General features: G+C 36.4%; 1 pseudogene; it reads left to right on the top strand.

Annotated features, from left to right (window-relative positions):
- Positions 1–583: 583 nt before the first annotated feature.
- LOC105823554 lies at positions 584–1,828 on the top strand (annotated as a pseudogene).
- Positions 1,829–8,250: the final 6,422 nt, after the last annotated feature.

The raw sequence follows: 8,250 nt of genomic DNA, 5'->3' as shown, positions 1-8,250 counted from the left end.
CAATACCTAGAACCTGGCAGACAGAGAATGAGGAGCCAGGCAAGGTTTCTGAGGACAGGCAGTGAGGGAGGGAAACTAGGAATATCAGAAGCCTAAAGAGGTATGTATTTTATAAAGGAGGCAGTAGCCAACCTTTCCAAGTGCTTCTGGGAAGTACAAGAAAATGACAAAAAAAAAATGATGGCTTTCTCAGTGTATAATAAAAGCCATTTGTCACCTTGATAAGAGCTATTTTAGGGGAGTAGAGAAACAAAAGCCTTACTGAAGCTATGCCACTTGCTCTACTCTGAGGTCTCCACGCAAGAGATGTAACATGACACTATTGTCCACATCCACCTTGGCCTTGCTCACCTCTCCTCCCTTTGCCAGACTGTGCCATCACAGCTGCCCAGTCCACAACTTCCCTCCACAGTCACGTTTACCAGATCCAAGTCCTCACCTTCCTACCTGAGATTGTTCAGCAGCGCTGGCACAACAAGATGGCCCAGCTTTAGTCAGAGCTATGTGACTACATCTGCCATACCTACAAGCCTGGGCTCCGGCACCATCACAGCCTCTATGCTGCATCCCCCAGGCTGTGTGTATGCCATGCGCTGCTCAGCAGTGCACCATTAGCAGCAACTTGGAGAACGCCTGCACCAACGAGAAGGTGGAGATGCAGGAGCTGAATGACGACTTCACCTACATTGATAAGGTGCACTTCCTGGAGCAAAAGAACAAGATACTGCTGGTCAAACTGGAGCAGCTCAAGAGCCAGGGCAAGTTGCACCTGGAGGACCTCTACATGGAGGAGATGCAGGAGCTGTCCCAGCAGGTGGACCAGTTCACCAACGACAGGGCCAACATCAAGACACAACACCATATCCCAGCCGTGGACATCAGGAGGAGTTGCAGGAGGAGATGCTTCAGAGAAAGGAAGTCCAGAGCACCCTTGCAAACCCTGCAAACTTTCAGACAGGATATTGACAATGCTTCTTTGGTGCTCCATGACCTTGAACAAAAAGTGGACTCCCTGCAAGAAGAGATTGTCTTTTTGGAGAAACTGAACAAGAATGAAATCCAAGAGCTTCAGACCCAGATTCAGGAACAGCAGTACAAATCCATGTGGATGTTTCCAAGCCTGACCTCATGGCTGTACTGAGTAACATGTGTTATCGGTATGAAAGTGTAGCTGCTGAGAACGTTTAGGAAGTTGAAGAATGGTACAAGCCCAAGTTTGCTGATCCCTCCAAGGCTATTAATTAAACCTGGACAGTGATGCTCCGCACCAGGCAAAGCAGGAGTCAAAAGAGTATCAGAAGCAGGTTCAGTCCGTCACCTATCAGATGCTTACAGGACCTAAGAAGTCTCTGCAAGGCCAGATGTGTGAAATAGATGAGAACTTTGCTGTGGAATCACCAAGACACTACTGGCCTCCTGCAGGATGAGATTCAAAACACCAAGGAAGAAATGGCCTGCCACCTTCATGAGTATCTGGATTTGAGGAATGTGTACATGGCCCTTGACACTGAGATTGCCACCTACAAAGCTTTTAGAAGATGAGGAGAGCAGGATTTCTCTGACTCTTCCAAACTTTTCTTCTCAGAACCTGAAGGAAACCATTCAGGATTCACTCCTTCTGGTTGACAGCCACTCAAAAAGGACTCTTCTCACTAAGATAGTTGAAACTAGAGACAGGCACTTTATCAATGAAACTTCTCAGCCCCACAGCGATCTTGATGAAAATTTCACACACTCAGTGCAGCAATATATTACCAGCAAGAATAAAAAAGAAATCCATATCTTAAGGAATACAGCTATCAAATGCCTTTCTACAGTTTTCCAGTAGCACAAGATAGATTTGGAATAGAAATAAGCCGTAGTTCTTAAGAAACAACACTCCTAAAAGATTTAGAAAAAAAAGTTTAAAACATAATCTAGTTTATGAATAAGTGTTGTGCTATATTAGTTTTTTAAAAAAATATTTTGAATACCCTTATAACTGCTTTTTTACAGCAAATATTTGACCAATTTTTTTTTGGCATGAATAAATCTTTGGACAAACAAATGAAGAAACAATAACAACAATTTTAAAAAGCCTTCTTGGAATGGGTTGAAGAGAGAATGGAAGGTAAGAAAGTGGAGAGAGCAAGAATAGTTTCACTTTTTGAGGAGATTAAAGAGAAAAGAAACTAGATCAGTAGCTGGAGGAGAATGTGGGGTCAAGAGATGAGTTTTGTTTTTGTTTTTTAAAAAAAGATGATAAGACACGTGTGGGCTAATCCTATAGAGAGGAAGAAATTGGTGATGCAGGGAAAAGAGGGTAGGTATATAATCGTAGGAGCAAAGACTTTGAGGAGAAAGGGGAAGAGGTTTAGGGTCAAGTGGAAACTGGCCTGAGGAGCAGGGACACTTTCTCTTGCGTAGCAGGATAGGGCGGAGTAAGTAGGTACAGATGTAGATATGTTTTCCGAACTGGTGGTGGAAACATGAGATATTGTTTTCATCACATTACCCTGGTTTTCTCTGTGAATGTTTTTGAGAAGTCATCATCTGAATGCCAAAAGGGAAGGATTTGTTGAAGATTTGAGGAGAAAAGAATAGGAAAGTGAATTTAGTAGGAAAATGTAATGGTATTGTGGAAGTATTGGGTGTCCCTTCAAGATTCAAATTGAGTCCAGTCTGAGTACTTGTGTGCCTTTCCTTTCTTTAGCCAAATTTTGCTGCTCATGTGCACTTAGAAAGCAGGCAGAAAAATGTGTTTAATTGGCGCCAAGTTTTGTCTGATGGATATGATGGCTAGACCATGGAATCTAAAGGAACTAAGGATAAAGGTGAAATCATAAAGAAGCAAGGTATCAGTACCTCAATAGATGATAATTGACTTTATTTTCTTTGCTGTCACACATGTATTTTCTAAAAATACTAGAAAGCTGGCTCAGATATAAAAAATAAACAATATAGTACACGTGCCTTGAGTCTTATTCCAATTCAAACTTTGACTCAGGTTATCTGAGCACAGACTGAATATCAAGATAAATAGCCTATATACTTCGTGCTAAGCCATTTAGAACACATATCATATAGATCAATTGAAGAATGCATTTATAATTAGAACTGTATAAACAAGCCAAAGTGGAAGGAAGAAGCTAGAAGAATGCCAAAAAAGATAGTACAAAAGCAATTAGAGCAGACTCAATAAAGGGAGAAAACAAGGAGACAAAGGCTATGTCTAAATAATGCCAAAACAAACAGTTGATAAGTGAAACATCTAGTCAATCAGCTGGATGTTTTGTCTACAAGGAGCCTAGCAACTGACTTGACTGATTTCTTTTTTCATTGAATTGACTGAATTAAGTGGTTGTTTTGGAAGCATGTTGACATGTGCATAATGAAAGAGTCACAGAGGAAGAAAAAGAAAGGATGCACTTGGGGGGAAAAAAGTCCTTGAGACCCTTAGGTAATAGGTGATAAGATTAAGGGGGTTTAAATTGAAATGAGAGCAGGGATGAATTTAGTTACATGAATTTGAATTTGGAATATAAGATATAAGAATGTATTTTCCATAATTGTAGGAGACTTGTTTGTGACTCAATGGAAATATTTTAAGACTAGGAAGATAAAGATTTTAAAGGGTCAGTTTTTTTGTCTTTCATATTGATCCTGCTACATTTATTACTATCGTATCTCACTAAAGTGCAAATTACCCTCATTGACTTGTAATTTAGTTTACTATTATAACAGTGTTCTTTTTCCCACTCTTCCTACTTTTAAAATACAGATATTTGAGCTACTCTTCTTAATACTCACTGTATGACTCTACTAACACACTCATTAAAGTGCATATATTATATAAATGTATGCACACATATATATTCAAATGCATAGATGAGAAGACAGTATATAAAGTAATGTGAGATTTTAAAAGAACAACTCACAAACCTTATAATGGCAAAAATACAACTAAGAGAGCAATTTCTATTTAGAAAGTGATAGAAGTCATATTATGTGTGTTTTAATGTATTCTATTTGGGAAGTGGTGAATTACTAAAGGAGAAGCACTATCTCCCTAGGAGAATGGTAGGAGAATGGAGAAAGACACTCAACACAGTACAATATATAAAAGAAAATATTCCTTTTATATTAAAAGAAAATGACTTTAACATTTACAGATAGATGAGGTATACTCACACACACACACACACACACACACACACACACACAATGATTTGCTCTTTTTTAAAATCTATAAATTCTAATATATGAGACCAGAAACTATCCATGCATATTAGGTGAAGATTTATAGAAGTTACAGAAAAAAAAAATAGATCATTCAATTGACTCTATAGTACAAATGAGGCCAATACTATGCCAAATCTTTGCAGCTACTTATAGCTTATCTTCCTGAATTTTTTGTCCTAGATTTTCCTAAAATGGTTCTTACAATCATTTGTAAAGCTCCATTGAAGAACTATAAGAAATAACTTGACAAAAGATTCAAACACATTTAATCCTGAAGTATTTTTCCGGTGATCTTTCCCTGCCCTCTGCCTTCTGAAGACCCATTCTGTGAGGTTGTAAGGCACTGCCCACATGAAGCCTATGGCATGACTTCTTTCAGAATTCCCTCTGTCCAACTCTGAAAGCAGTATTCTTCAATCTACTTCCTGGAAAACCATGTGGCCTATTGGGAAAAGCACTGTCTTGGAAGACAGACAGACCCTGGTTTTAATCCTGATCTTGTCACTTAACTAGCTCTACAATCTAGAACAAATCGCCTAATTTTCTGTGTGTATTCGGACAAATGAGTAATGGGTTAAATGAGATCATATATGGCAAGCACCCAACACTTGCCTGATATTCCTTATTGTTTTTACTTTGCATCAGCAGATTATGACAATTTCAAAATCCATTTTATAAACCAGACTACTAAAATTTAAGCTGTTTCTCTACTCAGAAATAATTGTCAAATTTGTTAAGAAATCTAAATATTTTGTATTAAGAATACATACATGTTTACTCACAGAAACTGAAGTTCAAATCTGCTTTGCTTCCCAAAATACACTCTTTGGGGCCAAAATTTTCTCTAGTCAGATCTCCCAGCTCTTTTTATTACTTTCTGGTATGTACTTCTACTTTGTATTTAAAGTTGATTACTATTATTTTGAGCTCAATACATACATTTTGCACAACTGTCTCTACATTATTTGTTCCTCAAAATCGGAATTCAGGTGGACATTGCGGTTTCAATGTCTCAAAGTTTCCTGGCTTCTCACCTTTGTACAAAATATAAGACTTTTTCTACTTCATACAAAATATATGAGTGATTGGAAAATAATGTCTACTTTCTCAATCAGATGCATAACTGAAAGTTTATACTAAATATGAAATAAATGACACGAATGCTTATATTTAAACAATAGGTGATATATTCAAAATAAATCATCATTTTAACAAAAATCACTTTTATTTATCATCATAAATGGTAAGTGAATGAAGGATATATTTTAAGAAGAAAAAGACAAAAATCTTCACAAAGAATTTTTTCTCATATTTTTAAGTTTTTTAAAAAATTTTAAGCTTAATGCAACATTTTCCATATGTTTTTAATGATTTTAAACCAATAGAAATGTATTCTTTTTTATTTGCTAAACTTCATTCAATCTCTTTTCTTTTCTGAAGTATTGATCATAAGTAACATCTGCCATCCATCACTAACCATCATCTGAGGAGAGAAAACAAGGAATGTTTCAAGTTTCTTTTGAAAGTACTATGGAAATTAGTTGTTTAGACAGAGCAAGAGGTGTTATATAGGAGAAGCAGCAATCTTGAAAGAGAGGTATTGGCTGTGCATTTGGGGATGGGGCAGTGGAGACCAAAACATGAAAAAACTTTTTATCAGTGGCAACAACAACAACTTCAAGATTCATCCTGGTCCTAATAAAAAAGCAAAACTTCATTAAAGAAGTGAATGAAATTCTTACCTTATTGTTCAGGTAAAAAACTTTAAGGTTTAATGAACTTTTTGACATTTCTCTCTTCAAGACAAGGGATAAATATGAGGACAGTTTGGCCAAACTCTTCTCGTAACAGAAAGTTTAGTGCTTCAGAATGAAATATTGTAAATAAATACATTCCTACATTTTGTAACCACCAAGAAGAAATTATGGATTTGAGTCAGATTAAGAAAAGCCACCAGATACATTTGTATGAGATCTACTAAACAGCATAAGAAGTTTCTTCTACCATAACTGTAGTCCCCACCACTCCCCATAAACAAAAGATTAGAGATGTTTGAGGGGGTATCTTGGCACTACATACACATAATTTGGCTACAGTAAAAAAGAGTCATCTATTTTCCCCGTTGAATGTCTATTTATGCAACAGAGTTGCTAGTCTATACTTGTCCATTTGAAGTGGGGGTGGAGTACTGGAGAACTTGAGTTATATGGCAGAGTGGGGAGAGAGAGCTGCATACAGGAAGAATTGAAGTGAAGCAGTCTGCACTGTCATTTCTTTGGCTGGCAGTAAATGTGTTCCTCAGGTGCCTAATGAACAATATGGAAGGTGACTGGGCTTTAGCTGTATGTCTGGTATCCCATCAAGGGATCCTGACAAGAGTTTAGGGATAAACAGCCAGAGATGAGACCATCTAATAAATTGTTCAAAAGAGGTCAAGTCAGAAAATGATCTCCCTTATTTGTGAATGATGAAATGAAGTATTTCCCAAGGTGCCTCTAAAGAACCAACTCATAACCCAGAGACCACCATTTAATTGCTTGCCACACAGAGGGTTTAGAATGAAGGGGAGGAAAATCAACAAAGAGGGTAGTATACTTTCTCTTTCTCTCTAACTCCCTATTTCTCTCTGTGCCTGAATAAAATTGGAACCAGAAGACGGAGGGGAGAATGAAGGAAAGAACAACCCTTGGTGCTACCTACCACTGGTCCTTGGCCCAGGGTCCCGTTTGAATTTAGGGAATAAAGAATATGAGTTTGAGGTTTTAACTGAATTTAACAGAATCTGCACCTCTCACAAAAATCAACTTACAATGGATAACAGACTTAAATCTAAGGCATGAAACCATAAGAATCCTAAAAGAAAATGTTGGAAAAACTCTTATAGACATTGAATTTATGAAGAAGACTCCAAAAGCAATCATAGCAACAACAAAAATAAATAAATGGGACCTGGATTAGATTTTTTTATACCTTAAAATGACCAGAAAGCTGTGGAATCCACTGAAGATATCATTGAAATATGGAAAATGGAGATTTGTCCTTGCATAGTTAAAGATTGGAGGGCAAAGAATAATGCTTCCATGTTTGTACTCTCAAGTTTAGACTGCTTAATAAATTGGTTACCTTAGTGAAGTAGTCATATTTAATTATACCTCCAAAAAGTTGCTCTTTTAAACTCAAGTTTATATAATGCGTTGTTGGCTAAGCTTGACTGTTTGTCTTAAAACATGTAATAAGAGAAGCCCTAATAGTGAAAACCAGTGAAATCAAAATCCAAGTCCTGATTCCTTTTATAGTTCACATTATTCCACATGAAACTGGCTCCTCACTTACTGACTCCCTCCTACTGTTTTTTCAACAATAGTTCACATATATTAATATATTGCATGGAGTTTTCTAAACTCCATGGCATTTTCTTACTGTTTTTATTTTGTTATTATTACAATACGCAGTCACTTTATCAAAATCTATTTACATAAAATTGGAACAGGTATAACACACCTATGTAATTTTAGGGGAAAATAGCTCTTTAAATTGAGTGTGTTTTTGAAGGTTAATGAAGGAAATTATACTAGCTTAAGGAAGGAGAAAAGGTTTAACTTATGTTCAATGCATTATTTAATATAAAATAATATCAGCTAAGTAATTCCTAAAAATACCACAATATTCCATTTTATTTTGAAAAATTAGTTGAAAGCAGATGAAAGAACATTTTCAGTCTTGTTGAATTGGCCTAGTATACTGCTCTTAAGATCCCTGCAGCTCCTCTTGGGTTACCTAGCCAAGGCTCTTTGTCCATGATTATTTTTTTTATTAAATCCAAAGCACATATTACTGGTAGGAATGATTCAATGCAAAGTAAAGTTAACAATAGGAAAAAAATGAAGAAATTAGGAATATTATTAACCAAAATTTAAGGTATAGTAAAGTCTTGGCAAAATTAGATCTGTAAAATTCAATCCAGGGAAAAACGAACTTCATAGAAACAGTGACTCTTTTAAAAAGATTTCTAATGGCAGAAACTAGAAT

Source organism: Propithecus coquereli, unplaced genomic scaffold (genome assembly GCF_000956105.1).
Source record: "Propithecus coquereli isolate 6110/MARCELLA unplaced genomic scaffold, Pcoq_1.0 Scaffold68, whole genome shotgun sequence".
In the NCBI taxonomy this organism is placed as follows: domain Eukaryota; kingdom Metazoa; phylum Chordata; class Mammalia; order Primates; family Indriidae; genus Propithecus; species Propithecus coquereli.
The sequence above is the reverse complement of the archived record's forward strand: the minus strand, read 5'-3'. Positions and strand labels throughout refer to the sequence as shown.